This window comes from Canis aureus, chromosome 9 (genome assembly GCF_053574225.1).
Source record: "Canis aureus isolate CA01 chromosome 9, VMU_Caureus_v.1.0, whole genome shotgun sequence".
Lineage (NCBI taxonomy): Eukaryota > Metazoa > Chordata > Mammalia > Carnivora > Canidae > Canis > Canis aureus.
In genome coordinates, this window is record NC_135619.1 from 9,952,303 (window position 1) to 9,970,297 (window position 17,995).

The following is a 17,995-nucleotide window of genomic DNA, read 5'->3' on the forward strand; positions in this document are numbered from 1 at the left end:
GTTGAGATTTTAACACGAAGTAAAATGTAGCATTTTATTTCATATGGGAAGCAATTGTAAGCATATAGCATAACTTCATGCATTTACAAAAAGGGTGATGGGTATTTTGGGTAAATCTGACCTTGTTTAGAGCCATGAGAGAAAAACTTGTGGGCTAAAAGCAAGCAGTGAAAAAAGAAATATAAACAATATGGAAAGATAGACCTCATTGTTTCTGGTTAGTTTGAGGAGAGTGAATCTTTGTGTGAACTCTATGGATGAACGAAGTGGAAAGAAATGTGAAGACCTAGTTATAGTTCTTGGGATCTTTCTTCGGTTATTTGATAAATAAAGGTAACAGATCATAAGGATGTTTTCTTCTACTTAAAACACAGAGGCTGGACAGAAGAGAAATTACAGGATTGACAGAATGTGACCATCCTATTCATTCTTGACTCAATCAAACATACTAAAGACATACTAAATTCAGCTGAAAGTGCTAAGAACTAAAGACATGATTATTGCTATTGATGTTAGATGGGCAATGAGTGCAAAATGTCTGAGTGCTTCCAAACTACAGCATCCAAGGTCACTAGATGATGGAGAGTCTGGGTTCCTTATCACCCTCAGGAAACTGATAAATTTGGACCTTGTTTCAACTTTCACATTATCTGGAGACTAATTATTAAAAGTTATGTTTATTACTAATGTACGATGTTTAAAAAGGAAACTAGATTTAAATCTAAAACTATCTTTAAAAATAAAATCAAGTATAAAAAGTGATGTTAAGACACGTAAAAGGACTGGTATCTAAAATATACATAGAAGAATTAAAACTCAACAGAAGTAAACAACCCAATTAAAAAATATAAAATATCTGAACAGATACTTCATAAGCAAAGATACACAGAAGACAAAGCATATGAAAAGATACTCATTGTAATTTCTCATCAGGGAATTGAAAATTAAAACAATAATAAGATGCCACCGTGTACCTATTAGAATGGCTAAATCTAAATATCTGACAATACAAATGCTAACAAGGATGTGGAGCAATAAGAACTCTCATTCATTATCAGTGAAAATTTGAAATGGTATAGCTCCTTGGTATTTACCCAAATGAGTGGACATCTTACCTCCACATAAAAACTTGCAAGTGCTTATAGCAGCTTTATTCATAATTTCCAACATTTGGAAGCATTCAATAATTCAGAAAGTGAATGCACAAAATATGACCCACTCATCCAATGAAATATTCTTCAGCAATGAAAAGAAATGAGTTATCCAGCCATAGAAAGATATGGAAGGCTCTTAAATACATATTGCTAAGTGAAAGAAGGTAAGATGTTTTTTGGTTTTTGAAAAGGCTACATAGCATATCATTCTAACTAATAATAATATCATTCTAAGTAATATTTCAGAAAAAACAAAGCTGTGGAGACAGCAAAAATATCAATGGTTGCCAGAAGTTTGAGAGAGGGAGGGAGAAATGAAAAGGTGAAACACGGGATTATTATGGCAGAGTAACTACTCTGTATGATACTATAAGGGTAGATACATGTCATCAGTCAAAACTCATAGAATATATACAAAGAGTGAATCCTGATGTAAACTATCGACTTTAATAATAATGCATCAGTATTATCTCGTCAGTTACAACACATTTATCACACTAATGCAACATGTCCATTAGATGGGAAATTGTCTATGTTTTTAGGAGGAGAGGATATATGGGAACTCTGTGTATTTACTGATCAGTTTTTCTATAATCCTAAAATTTCTCCAAAAAACACTATCAATTTTTTAAAAAGTTATTTTTGTTATTAATAATTTGTTTCCACTATCAATTTCCTCTTCAAACACTATTGACTTCACAATTGCATAATGAACCACTCATCTGGGAACTTTTATCAAGTCTTAAGTGGCTTTGGCTGAATATATTAAATATAAGCCTTAGGAAATGAATTGCTGAGGACTATATTCTAAGTTATGAAGAAATATTTTTTGAGTTATGAAGAAATATTTTTTTAAATTAACAAAAGTTAAAGGAATTTCATTTCTCCCTTTTACATGTCTCTCAAAATCATCAGTTCTACAGAAAATAATGTAACAATGCAAATGTAGTTTTTGTATCAACAGCTTTTGAGTCATGTTTATCTTGTGTAAAGGTGAAGAGGTCTTCGTTGTATATCTAGAAATCCCACACTATTGGTACTTTTATGTTTCAGCATGTTGATGAAACCATTTGTACCTCCGTCTAATTATGATCTTGAGGTTGCAAATAAGCCTAATTTCCTCCGACACTTTCCTTCCACCAACACACCGAATAAAACATTTCTTACTTTAGGATGAAGCTGTATAGTCCACTGTACATAGGGACATAGGGAAGATACGGAAGTTTCAGGCATAGATAAAAGATTATTTGCTCCAGGACCTGCAGCTAAGCGATGGCCTCAGCGCTGATATCCAAGAGGGTCTTAACTGCTATGTTGTCAGAGAGGCGGCGTTGGGTCATTACAGAGAGTGCATGGGAAGAACATACAGGAATGAGCTTACAATAAAGTGAGCTTACAATTTCAATAAAGTGGATAAAAAAGGATGAGTACATTCCCATTTCAAAGTGGAGATAAGAATTGTTTTGAAGGACAGCAAGTCTAAGTTAAATGAGTATTAGGAGACAATGTTAGTGTCTGAAAGTTAGGATTGCTCCAGCATTCCCCTGAGTTCTCTTCAGACTGGTTAGCATGCATATTATATTTTCTTCTTCCATCAGCTCTTAGGACTGTAGCAAATAAAAAGGAAGACAGACAGGAGTTGTTAAAAGCCTTTCCAAATTCTCTCTCTGCTCTCATAGGCTCCTTCTTCACCTCTATCCCAAACTCTGTCTAAATCCATATTCAAATGCATTGATTCTTATCTCTTTGGATGACCTCATTTTTTTCCTACAGGTTTTGAATGATCTAGGAAGCACACCCATGCCCAAAGAGCAAGAGTATTAAAAGTCACACAATCGTAGCGATGTTAACATTTATGGAACACTTAGAATTTGCTGAAACTTCTAAGAGTTTTTTTACATGGATAATTTCATTTAATTCTCTTACCTTTTCTTACTCTCATTTAATACTTAAGAGTAAGTTAAAGGAATTTTATGGGGTCTGGAATCATCATATCTCTTGCTGAAGTTACACCTAGTGAGAAAATTAGGATTCAAACCTAGGTATATTAACATAAGGGTTTACATGCTTAACTGATAAATGAAACTGTCTCACTCTAGTACTGTATTTTGTCTGTTTTGTTATTGTTTTTTCTTTTACCTCTTATTTTCTACTCCTGTGCAAAACTTGTGCCTACCAGTGCTGAATCAGTTAAACTAGTGTTATCCAGTCTCCTAACTATGAATGTAGAAGAAAAGTCTGAGGAGAGAACCTGCATTAGTTTTATCGATCTGCTTTTGCAGAATTGAAAACAAAAAGCCATCTTGAAGCACATCAATAGAATTATGGTTTCCCCTGTGAGAATTTACTGCATTGGCGTTCTGATTTGTTCTCTTCTAAAGAAGGAGCACAGAAAAAAAAATTATTAGGTGCTAAAATTGGCTGGCCCTGATGAATTACTGACAGTTCCACATATCTTTCTAGTGTTTTGTTTTCCCCAACTCATGCTAGCATTACTCATCCTACATTTAAACAAATTATAAAGGGTTTATTCAAATTGACTCTTAAAAAAAAAAAAAGATTAAGGCCCTAGGACATCAAAGCAGCACCCAAATTACAAGTCATTAAATGAAGTTCTGCGATTAATATATATTTTACAGTATAGCTTTCCTTTCCTTTTATCTCTTCTATCTTAAATCCATTCTGTTCATGAAGACATTGATAGGGCTATTGCATATCCTACTTATGCGATGATGACATTGAGCTAATAATGGTGAGATGTTACTGCTTCCAGGGAACTTTCTGGGATGTAAAATTCCACACACACAAAATATATACATGTGAATTATGCATAGAATCCTTATATATGTTATATACAAGTTTCCATATATGTATGTGTGTGTTTGCTTATTAAAAACACACACATACACACACAAACATGTACCCTCATGCACACATACATGTGCCCACAAGAGATTTCAGAGCCTAATCTCGTGCCTGCCACATGTCAAGTGTCTTTATGCAAATCAGTTTTAGTCATTTTTTTCCTGCAGATTAGTTTTAAGGAAGATTACAAGTGAAATTCCCACATGTTGAAATCAACTAGATCATCTATAAAATGTACCTTTCTCAGAAAGATTTGAAGAAGAGATATCTTATACATTAAAAGCAGTAACAGCAACAAAGTAGTTGTATCCAAGTGTTCTTCTCTCTTGTGGTCTCCTCAAGAAGGGCACCTTGTAGTTTGTGTGTTACTTGCTCTGTGGAAGAAAAGTTAGAACAGTTGTTTGCAGATAGTTTGGTGTCTCATAAATCACTAGGCTTCAATGATCTCCACAGTGATCTCCTCTGTTCATCTGCATGGCTTGCCCAGCTTTCTGCTTACCTTGGAGCATTAGTTTCCTAGCTAGATTCTGGAAGCTATCATTTCCTTTGGCAACAAAACATTGAGCTCTGGGACAGTGTGGACATTGACTGAGGACCACAGACATTGAAGCCCAACAGCACCCCTTTTCCCACTTGATGGGATACAATATGCCAAAGAGAGGTGGATGAAGTATCGTTGCTTTGCTATGAAGTATTGAGAAGTCATGATTTTTGGAAAGTTTTGTAACACAGGATTTCTTTAAAGTTTGGGCTTCTATTTGAAATGTATTTAAACCTTGATGTGAAGTCAACCATTCCATTGTTAAGCATTAGGATAGAATTGGGAATCTTTCCTTGCTTAACTTTTTCTCTATTCAAAAGTGCCTTATGGACTACAGAGAGTATTTTTGAGAAGAGGCTGTGAAACTACAAGTCCTTCTGAGTTGACCTTTTTGGTGAAGCAGTGATCTAATGCCACTGGGTGAGAGTAAAACGGTTTATGCTTCGTGCTTTTAAAATGGGTTATTAACGACATGAGGCTGCCTTTATTCAATTACCTTTTCTTTTTTAACAAACACCATCTGTTTGGGCTTGGCAAGTCTCCCACAGGAAAAAGAAAAAACAATAATGATGTCCTGAAATAGAATAGAGAGTATAAGTTTTTCCTTCATAATTGACCCTGGTAATTTACAGAGGTTAGGTTATGCTGGTTCAGAAACACAGCTTCTAAGTTAGCCGTACTAATTTAGTCACTTAGGTTTAGTTACTTGGTGCAAAAGTTTGACATATTAAAAATAGATATATACTTAAAAAAGCATTTCACATTGACTTTTATTTATTTTTCCCAACAGAGATGAGGGATGAATGATTTTACAATTCTGTCCTCCCATTTTATAGGTTAGGAAATCAAGGCAGAGATGTTGCAGCTTTTTAAAAGATGATATGGTCAGCCAATGATAGAGCTAAGTCTCAAATTTAAGTTTTCTGGCTACCAATCCCATATTATTTCCATTACACTCTATTGCTAGGCAAGCAGAAATGACATGAGCTTTATTGGACACCACAGAGATATGAACTTTACGACTGTAGTGTAGAGGAAGAAGCATCAACTGCTCTACAGATCTGAGTAGGGCAGCACTTTTTGTACCTCGCTATGGTACAGGTAGGAATGGTGGAGTGGTCACGACTAAGCAGGCTGCCTCCAAATAGAAATTTGCTGAGACTACTTGATGGAAATAGTCCAACCATTTTGGAGTGTTTGACCAATAGCCTGGATAATGGCAGACACAAGAGAGTCAGCCAATGTAAAAGACACAGCTGCTCAGGGTTTTGATGAGATTACTTCTTTCAGCATCATCAATTATTGGGGTTGATCATACTTAAATTCTGAAAGAAATCAGGCTAAAACCAAATGAAATTAAAAGTAGACAAAAGAACAGTTAAGATGAAAGGAATAATCCTTGATGTTATAATGATCTTGGTGGCCGCTTGCTGGATGTATTCTTTTTTAACTTTATAAACAGTATAAAGGAGTTGTCAATGACTCTGCCTGAGGTGCTTACCAAGAGCTATCCCTGTCCAGAGTTCACTACTGTTGACCTGGAGGGTTTCTGTCTATGGGTCTAAAAAAATCTGATGGAGGCACAGTGAGGGTAGCCTCAGGTCGGGGATTCTGTACTTGTGTGGGGTAACTGTTGGACTTCTCCTTTGCCTGCAGTTGGAACTAGAGACTTCAAAGATCCACTGGCATCCTTACTGACATTGTCCTGATTCCTAAGAAATTGTCTCTAAATTTTAACTGTGGCAGTATTTAAAATTAAATGTTTTGTTTGCCTTTCTGAGTGCTGAGCCTGGATTAATTTATATATGACTGAGATCGAAGAGCTGGATGACCAGTGTATGGAGCATTCATAGGGAAGATACATTTTGTGTGAGTCTGCTGTCTTCAGCTGGCTATGGCTAATTCTCGAGAGCATCCATAAAATAATCTTTCTTTAAGTCCTTTGCTCCTTATTCTAAATTCCTTAATGAGCAACACAGAGCTCTGTAATAGTTCTTGAAATAGCTCAAGAGGAAATAAAATGGTTTATATGAGTACAATCCCAGTTTCAAGGACAAAAGTATATTAATTAATAGGAACGTATTTCAAATTCTACTTCTAAAGCTTTCCATTTTATTACTGTCTTGGCCAAAGTACAAAGTGATGATCTTTATTATTTAACTCCAATGGAGCTCCCATACACTGTTTCTGATATTATTTTTTTAAGTAGATTATCTTGCTTTTTTTTTTTAATCTACCCCTTTGAAAGACAATGTGCTACCCTTCTTTTTGCTGTTCATCCTCTGGACCTTCTTTCTCCATCCCCATCCTTCTTTATGTTCTTCCCTTAATCTCCTCTCCTCATACTCTTCTCCACCTCATCTTTTCTCTCCCTCTGACATTCCCTTTCTTCTTTATATCTTTGTGATACTTACTGTGCACCATTTAGGACCTAGAAAAGGAGATGTCATGTTTTTAAATAATGAGAATATGAACTGGTAAACAGAAAGCCACAAAAGAAAAGCATATAGAATGCAATTCATAGTCACAGGAAAAAGCAATTCCCTTTAGCTTGGTGGTGGGGAAAGGATCAGTAAAATTTGGTGGATCAAGGTTCTCTGAGTTGAGTCTTAAAGTACAATAGAATTTGGCCATGTGGTCATGTTAGGGCAAAGGAATGCTCTGATCAAATCAAATACTGAGGGAATATTCCCTTCTCAAGATGAATGATAGATTCCAGACCTCCATTGTTTTGAGTCTGCATTCATTTTAGGCATCTGTTAGGAACAAACTGATATTTTCTCATTCCAAAGCTAATGAATACTTTAGTTCCTTTATGAATTAGGGTCTCCTGGCTTGTTAAATAAAAATAGTTATTTCTCTACTTCTAATATTTTTAGGGTACGTCTTGGTACCCATCATGCATTTCCTAATCTCTGAAGTTAGCACTCATTTGTAAAGTTGTTAGCCGTTGTTGCTAATGCCTATGTGCTTTTGTTTTAAGATATTGCTAAATATTCAAGCTTATTGAATGAATCAGAAAAGTGCAAGAAGAGTCTTGTGCTGGAAATTATTTGAAGACACAAATGAAGGGAAAATATGATTCCTGTGTTCTTAAGTTTATAATATTAATAGATAATATTTACAAAGTTTAATCTAGTCAGGAATAACCACAAAGCAATGTACAATGAGAACTAAGTAATACTGAAAAAGGGGCAGGGAAGCATGAAAAGGAGTGATCAAAGCAATAGTAGTTTATGGAGGAAAGATGTAGTATTTAAAAATAGAGCTTCAAAATTCTTTAACTTTTCTTCCAAGAAAACTGGAGTTTATGTCTTCTTGCTTTGAACATGGACAGGTTTGTGACTACTTTGATGCAAGAGAGCATAGCTAAAGTGACCACTATATTATTTCTGAGGCTATGTCAGAAAAGACCATGTAGCTTCCACACTGTTCTCCTATAACCCTAGTTCCATGGAGGTTCCATTTCAGGAGATTCTCTAACAAAACCCAGCCACTATGCTGTTAGGAGTCTAGGCCACATGGAGAGGCCATGTTTTAATACTCTGGTCAATAGTTCCATTTGATCCATACTTGAAAATTAAGAAGACATCTTGGAAGTGACATCTCTAGATAAATGTTACAGCCCACATCATTTGGGTTTTTCTATTCGAATCTCTGGACCTCTTGAAGCAAAAAAAAAAAGTCAATTCTATTGTACCTTTCTAGATATCCAACCTAATGATTTTCCAAGTACAATTAAATGGGGTTGTTTTATGCCACTAAGTTTGGAGTAACTTGTTAAACAATGAATATAAGGGTAACACAAGACTTTATGAAGAACTTTATTTAAAAAAAAATTATCCTTATTGCGTTCTAAACATTAAGTTGCTTTATTCTGGAAATACACATTTTTAATTTCTGTTTTTCATTGAATAGGTGATTGTGATGGGGTGAGTTACTCAGGCACAATTTCCTTATACTAGTAGACAACAAAAGTGGCAGTTATTATACTTAATCATAAATTTAATGACATAATTTGAAAGTTTCCTTTGTGTCAGGTATTGTGTTAGCTGCCTTATATGAATTTTTAATTTATTTAAAAATATCTTTCTTATTCCTCTAACGTAAGAATGATCATTATATTTTATGTATGAGTATAATAAGCTTTATATATTACATAAGTAATTGGCCCAAGGACGTTCTTACTTTCTATTCGAAGAGAGCTGGGAAGTGATTTAGGCTGGGTTAACACCAAAATCCAAAGTCTTAACTGCAATGAAATAGGGCTTTTGTTCTTGAGATAAGGTAGAAAAATATACAAGAGGAAGAAAGCATAAAATGGTTTCTGGTAATATTTCCCATGTATGGGAAAATAATGAATATACCATAATATCTTAGTATCTTTTTGTGCTTTAATGCAAAATTTGGTACAGAAGACTGTCTTGGACTCTCTTCCATAATATTTAGTAGGAAGAAGATCTTGAATTGCTATAAATGCTGCATAAATTCAAGAGGATGATCTGAAAAGAATTCAACCAGGCATTGGCCCTTGAAGATAAAGATTTCTCATAAAGTAAAATAAATTATTGTCCTTGCCTATTGCACTAAAACTCTAATATGACAGTAACCAGAAAGCTGAAAAAAGTCATTTCAAGTAGGCCCTGTTTTGCGACTCTGGCCCTACAGATTGATTTTATATGCAGGTTTAGCACTCGGCAGCTGCCAAAAGCCATCAGTGCAATAGCCCATTCAAAGAAACACAAAATTTGAAAAGAGGACAGCCAGCAAGGACATGCTGTAAAAGGCAAAGGACAGCTATGAGAAAGATATGCTGGCCCATGCTCTCAATCTGGACATTTACAATATCTATAAAGAGAAAAGAAGACAGAGGAAAGACTAATATCAACTTTGAACATGTGAAATAGAAATCATCTGCTCATTAAATCTTATGTCTTTCCAAGAGAATTTGGAGTTGAAGAGAACTAGCTGAAATTGTATCATTTAAAGTAAGAAATCTCATTTGATGTGGAGACAATGAGATTCTAGGAATGAAGTAAATATGAGAAGTGATGAGATCCCATGATAATTGGAATATAGCCCTCTTTTAGAGATGGCTTGAGTGTGGGAGGGAAGCAGTAGATGATTGAGATGATCACTGGGGATAATTTTAACACTTGTGTCTTGTGTTGAGATGTTATAAAGTCAGGGTATTTGCATCAAGATTTATGAAGTACCAGTATGAAGAGGACACTATAATCTTGGAGTCTAATAGGACTTCTACCATGTGAATCTTTAATTACAGCAGTTTGTCGATTTATGTCTCTTAATTTTCAAGGTAACTATATGTATCTCTAGAAAAGTGTACATTTTTAAAGTGGAATTTACCATGAGATAAACATAGATTTAAATATGAATATAAATTCATATCTAAAATTGAAAGTAATGGAAAATTGAATCCATAATTATTCACACTTTCATTTCTATAATTCAGAAGGAATATGCCCTGATATTGTTGGTTTTATTTAACAAGGGGCCAGTGATAACTTTGAGAAGAGATAATTCAAACCAACTGAAGTTCTAGATAATAAAGGACTTAGTGTGTAACTGAGCAGAATGCCAGTGCACTGACCAGGGCTATGTGATGCTGGAGCACGGACCACTTTCTGCGATGGGTCTGATGTTCACAATATGGCATCCTGGTAGTATACTAAAGTGGCATTAGGAAAGGGAATGTGGAGCCTCTGATATGGCTTGGATCCCCACTGTGCTCTGCAGGCTTCAGTAAAGCTTGACAAAGCATGCTGTCTGCATGCAGGTTCAGATGTGCTTAAAGATCTAAGTAGTGTGAGCTCTGGAGTGACTCTAGCAAGGTGGAATGGAATTACAGATTTCCTTTTAGTAATTTCTTGTTTGGAATTATTTTATGGTATCTATCAGCTTACTGCCAGTAAGTTCACATTCACCTTAGGGGCCAATAAGGCATTCAAATATTTGAATCAATATAGCATATTATTGAATAATTATAGTTTTCTTTTTTTTTTTTTTTGAATAATTATAGTTTTCAAAGAAGATGAACAGTGGGTATTTTGGGTGAAAAATAATGAATTATACTAACTTTAAATAATACATAATACTTGTGGGGTGGTGGCAGGATATTATAAGGGAAGCTTTCAGCAGAAATATTAAGATCAACACATTTATTTTTATTGCCATTCTAGATTAAGGCAACTGAAAAAATCTTATAGTGGAGCAATGCATTCTAAGACTGAGCTTATCAAATATGTGCCAATCTGGCTATTAGTAATGACCCTTTTAAACATTTGGCCACAGGTGGAACTGATTTTCCCCCAGAGCTTTCTTCATTTTAATTTAGCAATAAACAAAACAAAAATGTGCTTGCCCAGTGTCTGACAACTCTGGGAAGTGATAAGCTGAATGATTTAGAGGCTTCTCACCAGTGACAATTTTTTCCTGCCTTTGTTAATACTACAAATAATTGAGATGTTAATTCCTAGTCCACTGAATTGAAGCAGTGTCAATTTAGTATAACTTACTATGCATGGTATTTTAGCTGATTTTAGCATTCAAAAATGCTATTGAACAAGGAAACCATTTTTAACACCCTTATAGATTTCCTTTGGAAAGAGTTGAGTTTATAGGGAATTCACTTCAAGTAGTCACTTCAATCATCCCTTGTTTGTAGTCAGTGCTTTGGAAACAAAGCTTAGTAACATTTCCTTAAAAATTAAAGAGTTCATGATTTACCTTAGTAATCTTTTCTTCTATGTTAAAATTCTGATAGGCAAGATACTTTTTCTGGAAACCTTTGCCTGTAGTTTCAGTCCTTTTATGTCTCTACCTTTCTTTCTTTTTTTATATCCTTAGAAATAGAGAAAAATTTGTCTACCACCACTTATACAAAATCTTATACTCTACCTAAAAAGAAAATATATTTTGGAGGCTAAAGAAGCTGAATTAGAGCTCTAAGTCATAAAACTGTTTCTCAACCTGTATACACTCCTGCTTTCCATATATTCATTTACATGCTTATATTATGAGACTCTTGACAAAATACAACCCACTTAAAGGATTAATCAATATTGGAGAATGTGTTTAGATGATACATTTGATTGTATTTATTCACGTGTCCCCACATTTCCTTAAGTGAAAATCACTTCAAAAATCTCAGTCTTGAAGATATCTATATGCTGACTAGGGTTAGATTTCAGGAATTCTGATATGACATGGCAAGAGGATTCTTAGCTTATGCTTTGGGAATGTCAACACACCCAGCAACTACACAGTTAAGTTCCTTCTCACTGTGTGTCTTCATTCATGCCATCCTTGCTTGGAATATTCTCACCATGTTTTCTTTTTTGCCTTCACAAATCCCACCCAGCCCAATGGGCCAGTTTCTATCTAATTCATTCCCTCCTACAGTGCTTTTCTAACTAGCAAATTATCTATTAACTTTCTCCTCCCCTGAAATTCTGCCGGTAAACCTTTAATTATGCAAGGTGTTTTGTTGTTCTCTTAAGGTGTTTATTTCATATGCATTTCCAAATAAACCCTTATAGTCTTTGAGAGTTAAGACTATGTCTTAAACTTCTCTTGTGTATTCACAGCAATTAGCATAATGTTAAGCACATTATAATAGGTGCTTATGAACACTTGATGGAGTCACACAATCAATTGCTATCCTAAGTCCCACAGTTGATTTTTGCAGTTAAATAGTGTGAGACAGAGTGAGTGTCACTTGGAGTTTCAGAAACTCCTTGTCAGAATTCAGACCAAGTTGTAGTTGGGATCTGGAGGATAGACTCTACCAACCTCAGCTTGTAGCTGTCTGTTTTTACCAAGCAAGCAAACAAACAAGTAAACAAAAGATACTACTATATTTTCAGCCTTTCATACCCAAATTCTGACTATAAAAAGTTAGCAAGCCAAACTTGCTAAACAATTTTACAGAATTATCTTAAAATTTTTATCATTACATTAGCACCTGCAATCTTTGGAAATTGTAATTTCTTTGACACAATAATACTCTTAACCTCCAAACTTTTGTTTTGCTTCTTGTAAGAAGCAAAGATCTTAAAGAACCATATTACTGCTTAAAAATCCTGGTGGTGGGAGAGTCCACGTGAGTTCTTTTTTTTTTTTTTTTTTTCATTTAGTTTTTCTGACTGAAAATAATTTGAATCTGAACAATGCTGATGTACTGAATAAAGGCTGTCCCACTTAACTTCACAAGCACTAGACAAAAGAAATTTTTGACACTTCATGTTTTGATAACTGAATGTAAACTTCAAGGGCAGGGCTCTTAGGTCTACACTGCTCTGTCTCCAGGGCTTAAGCAGTCCCAGGAACAACACAAACACTCATTTCATGAATATGTTTATCTGTATTTCTTTGAGATTGCAATTATGTTCTGACTTTGTGATTTTGTTAAGCAAAAACAGAGCGAATGAATCTTGGGAGGGAACGACCACCTATTCCTTCTTGCTTTGTATTGATCTTAGCAATATTTGTTACTTCTTTCTCTGCCAATCTTGGGTATTGCCTGTGAACCACTAACACTTTTTAAAATAACATAACTTTGAGATCATTTTGAATCTTACACCAACCTAATTTTACATTTTATATTGAAAATAAAGTTGTGGTCTTGACTTACCCACATTGTAGTGCATAATTTTCCACCGATATTACTTTCCTTTTTGTGAACATGTGTGCTATAGGTTGATGGCATTAAAGGCCAACATGTTCCAAATGTTTTACAGTAATGAAACCATAGCAATTAAGAAATACCTTCATTGCTTTTGGTAGAACTTCATAGATCTTAGCAGCTGCCTTTTAACTTGCTCCTCTTCCGAGTTAATGACTTTGCTTTTGAAAGACAGTACATATTTTTTCCTCTACTTTAAACTCTTATTCGAATAAGAAATTCATTACACCCAAGAGGATAATTGCACAATGTCAGTGGAGGAATATCAATATTCCCAATATCCCCTTTTACCCACTGTGGTGAATACATGTCAAATAAAAAGTGTACTCTCAATAAAAGGAGTGCACATACTGTGCAACTGTAGTTTCAAAACACATTTTTTAAAATTCCTCTTACAACTAGATTTCTCTGTCTAAGCTCTTATTTAAAAGTTCTGGAGTTTCCAGTGGGAGGTATGTATTGAGATTGTGCAGTTATTGATTTGTAATAATAATGATAATAATACTTATCTATGTGTGAAATGTTACAAAAAATAGCTAGCATATATCATCACGTTTTAATTTTTAATGGTCACTTTAGAGATTGGTATTATTTTCCCATTTTTAACTGTGTAAGCAGGTTTACAAAGACAAAGTAACTTGCCTTAGGTCATAGAATTATTGCGTCTTAACTAATGGCTAGAATTAGAAGCCAGTCTGTTTTACAGTAATCTGTGCATCTTGTTCAGCAATACCATATTGCCTATCTCTGCTCTGGGCAGTTATTTTACACATCACTAACAAAGAGATCCAAAAAAATATGTATTGCTCAATTTACTTGACTGACGGAAGAAATTAAATAGACAATATTGTTAAAAGAGAATAGACATTTAATACTTTTATCTCCCCCAAAATTTATCCATCTTACAATAAAAGGGATTTGAATAGAATAGATTTAAGAGATTTTAGAAATAGGAAAAATAGTATGTCGTTTATTCAATCATTCAATAAGTAGATAGTTTGAGTGCCTCCTAGGTGCCATCATTGAAATAAGGCACTGGGTATACAGTTGGATATGCTTAAAGCAGACATTTCTTTAATGAAAATTAAGCAGAAGTCATATAGAGCAACACATCAAAGATTTAATTACAGAGACTTTGATGGCAATGCTGCATTAAAGCTCTCACTTCAGTTTAAAGCCACATTACGGAATTCTGTATTTCTAATGAGAGACAACACTGACCATATTATGTATTCTCATTGAACTTACTGTTCTTGCAGTGTAATATCTATATATAGTTTGCTATATGTATTTATTTGTATGCTTTAATTTTTTTTAGATTTTTTTTTTATTTATTCATTGTAGACAGAGAGAGAGAGAGAGGCAGAGACACAGGCAGAGGGAGAAGCAGGCTCCATGCAGGGAGCCCGACGCGGGACTTGATCCCGGGACTGCAGGATCCCGCCCTGGGCCAATGGCAGGCGCCAAACCGCTGAGCCACCCAGGGATCCCCTATTTGTAGACTTTTTGATTGCAGGTCAATCTTCATAAAAACTGTGCTGATCCTACTTATTAATTCTTATAATTTGACTATAGATCATTTTGAATTTTAAAGTATATGACTCTGTTGTCTGATATCATGAGAGTTTTAAGTCCTACATTCAAATTCTTATACCTTTTATTCTTATACTTCTGCAGGGACTAGGACATTCAGCACTATGTTCAATAAAAGGGATAAGAATAGACATTCCTGTCTCATTCCCAATCTCAGAAGTATAACTTTTAATATTTCACCATTAATGAAAATGTTTGCTCTGGGATGTCTGTAGATACCACTTATGAAAACAACAAAGAAGTTCCCATCTATTCCTAATTCACTCAGTTTGAATTGATGAACCATTTTTAATTTATTCTTTTTTTCCTGTTTGTTGTTTTGAGCACATCTTTGTTCTCTATTTTATTAATGTGGATGCCCAGCGACTGGTTTTACCTACTTAGAACATACCAGACTGTTTGTGGTTTTAATTTCCTATTTATTTTGTAGGATTCAATTTGCATTCGATTCATTTTTAAAAATTTCTTTAATTAAAATATATTTGACATATAACATGTAAATTTAAGGTGTACAACATGTTGATTTGATATATTTATATATTTATAATTTCCATTGTAGTGATAATTAACACCTCTATCACATCACGTAATTATCATTTCTTTTTAATGAGTGATTGGAATAATTAAGATCCAGTCTCTTAGAAAGTTTGATGATTATAATATTGTAGTCTTTATTCATTACAGTGTACATTAGAATTGTAGGACTTATTTTTTACTCATTGTAAGTTTGTACCCTCCAACATTTCTCCTATCTTCTCACCTCCCAACCCCTGGTAACCACTATTTATTCTCTTTTTATAAGTTTGAATTTTTTATTTTTTTAAAAGACTTTATTTATCTATTCATGGAAGACACAGAGAGAGAGGCAGAGACACAGGCAGAGGGAGAAGCAGGCTCCCCGCAAGGAGCCTGACACGGGACTCGATCCTGAGTCTCCAGGATCACATCCCGGGCGGAAGGTGGTGCTAAACCGCTGAGCCACGCAAGCTGCCCAAGTTTGGCATTTTTAGATTTCACATATAAGTTTTATCACACAGTATTTGTCTTTGTTTGACTTACCTGACTCAGCATAATGATAATATCTTCAAGGTCAATGTAGGTTGTTGCAAATGGAAGGATGTTCTTTCTCATGACTGAATAATATATGCGTGTGTGTGTGTGTGTGTGTATATATATATATATATATGCGCATATGAATAAGGTATAAATGCACACATGTATATATGTATATATGTCACATATACATGCATATGAATAAGGTGTATATATATTTATATATCACATCTTTTTTGTTTATTCATCCATTGACAGACATTTAGGTTGTTGTTTTCCTATCTTGGCTATGGTGAATAATACTGCAATAAATATGGGAATGCAGATATCTCTTCAATAATCTGTTTTCATTTATTTTGAGTATATACCTAGAAGTGGAACTGCTGGGTCATATGGTAGTTCTATTTTTAATTTTTTGAGGAGCCACCATGTAGTTTTCCATAGTAGTTGAATCAATTTACATTTCCACCAACACTGTATAAGGGTTCCCTTTTCTCTACATCCTTGCCAACGCTTATTGGCATGCAAACTTTTAGGTATAAGATGAATAAGGTCTGAGGATATAATGCAAAACATGGAGGATAGCTGGCTGGTAACATATTATTATATAATTGAAATTTTCTGGGAATAGAACTTAAATGTTTCTTACCAGAAGAAGAAAAAAAAGGTATATGAGGTTATGGCATTTATGTTACTTACATGGTAGGACTCATTTCACAATTATACAAATATGAAATCAGTATAAGCTATATCTTAAATATCTTATAATTTTATTTAATAATGCTGGGGGGACTTCAATAAGTGATTTTATCAGCAAATTAGAGCAGAAAACACAATTAGTGAACTGTAAGAGAGAACAATAGAAAATATCTATCTTAATTGAAAACAGAGAAAATATAATGGGAAATAAAGGAAAGGATTGTAAGACACTTGTGAGAGTTCCACTGTCCAACACAATAGTAATTAGAATCCCAGAGCTAGAGGCATCAGAGAGAGGTACAAAACAATATTTGAGAATATACGAATTTACAAAGCTGATAAAACCTGACTCTTAATATAAGGGTGGCTCAGTCAGTTAAGCATCTGACTCTTGATTTCAGCTCAGGTCATTATCTCAGGGTTGGGAGATTGAGCCCTGCTTCAGGCTCAGCACTGTGTGTGGAGCCTGCTTACGATACTGTTTTTCTCTCTCTCTCTGCCACTCCTTTTGTCTAAAAAAAAGTAGTACTGCACTGTAATACATCAAGGATGCATAAAATATATATGGTAATCATTAAAAATACATAGTTTGAAAATAATTGATAAAGGAAAAACATTGCATAATTGAAAATATTTGACTACTCTAGTGAAGGATGCAAGATAGAAAAAAAACACGAAACAGAATGAATTATATAAAACCTATTTTTGACATTTTATACATATAGATACATAAATGTAAAATTTTACAGTATGTGTATATATATGTGTGTGTATAAAATTTTAGTGTGTGAATGTATATGTGTGTGTACACATACACCTACTTATATATCATATTATTATATTTGTATTTATATATTTGTGTTTAAAGCTTTTATCCCATTCTTTTTTTGTTCTTTTTCTTTTTTTTCTTTTTTTTTAAATTTTTCTGAAAGAGAGAAAGAAAGAGCAGTAGTGGTATCCGGGAGGGACAGAGGGAAAGGGAGAGAATCTTAAGCAGACTGCAGGTTGAGTACGGAGACTGAAGCAGGGCTGAGATCATGACCCTAGCTGAAATCGAGTCAGATGCCCAACCCACGAAACCACCCAAGAGCCTCTATTCTTTATTTTTCTATGGATCCTTCCTTCTTTGGTTGTAATCAACTATTTTCAAATTCCTCTTTCCTTTTTGTTTTACATCTAATATCTTTTTTTTTTTTTTTTGCAGTATAGTTGATAATATAATGTTACATTAGTTTCAGGTCTGGTATTATTCATTCATTAAGTTCTTACAGACTTGAGAAGATTATGTATATTTAGCAATGTAGATAAAATTATGTATAAATTATATATAGTAGAGAAAAATTAATAAAGATGAACCTAAAATAGCAATAAAAATCATTATGTATC

At 34.2% G+C, this 17,995-nt stretch overlaps 2 long non-coding RNA genes across 3 annotated transcripts in view; one reads left to right on the forward strand and one right to left on the reverse strand.

Annotated features, from left to right (window-relative positions):
• LOC144320030 (uncharacterized) overlaps nt 1-17,995 on the forward strand; it is an 84,259-nt gene that overhangs the window by 17,429 nt on the left and 48,835 nt on the right. The window lies entirely within an intron of this gene.
• LOC144320029 (uncharacterized) lies at nt 4,264-11,422 on the reverse strand. The gene is made up of 3 exons (XR_013385623.1): nt 11,308-11,422; nt 5,057-5,134; nt 4,264-4,393 (listed from the first exon to the last, which is right to left on the reverse strand). It is a non-coding gene; the product is annotated as an uncharacterized LOC144320029 (long non-coding RNA).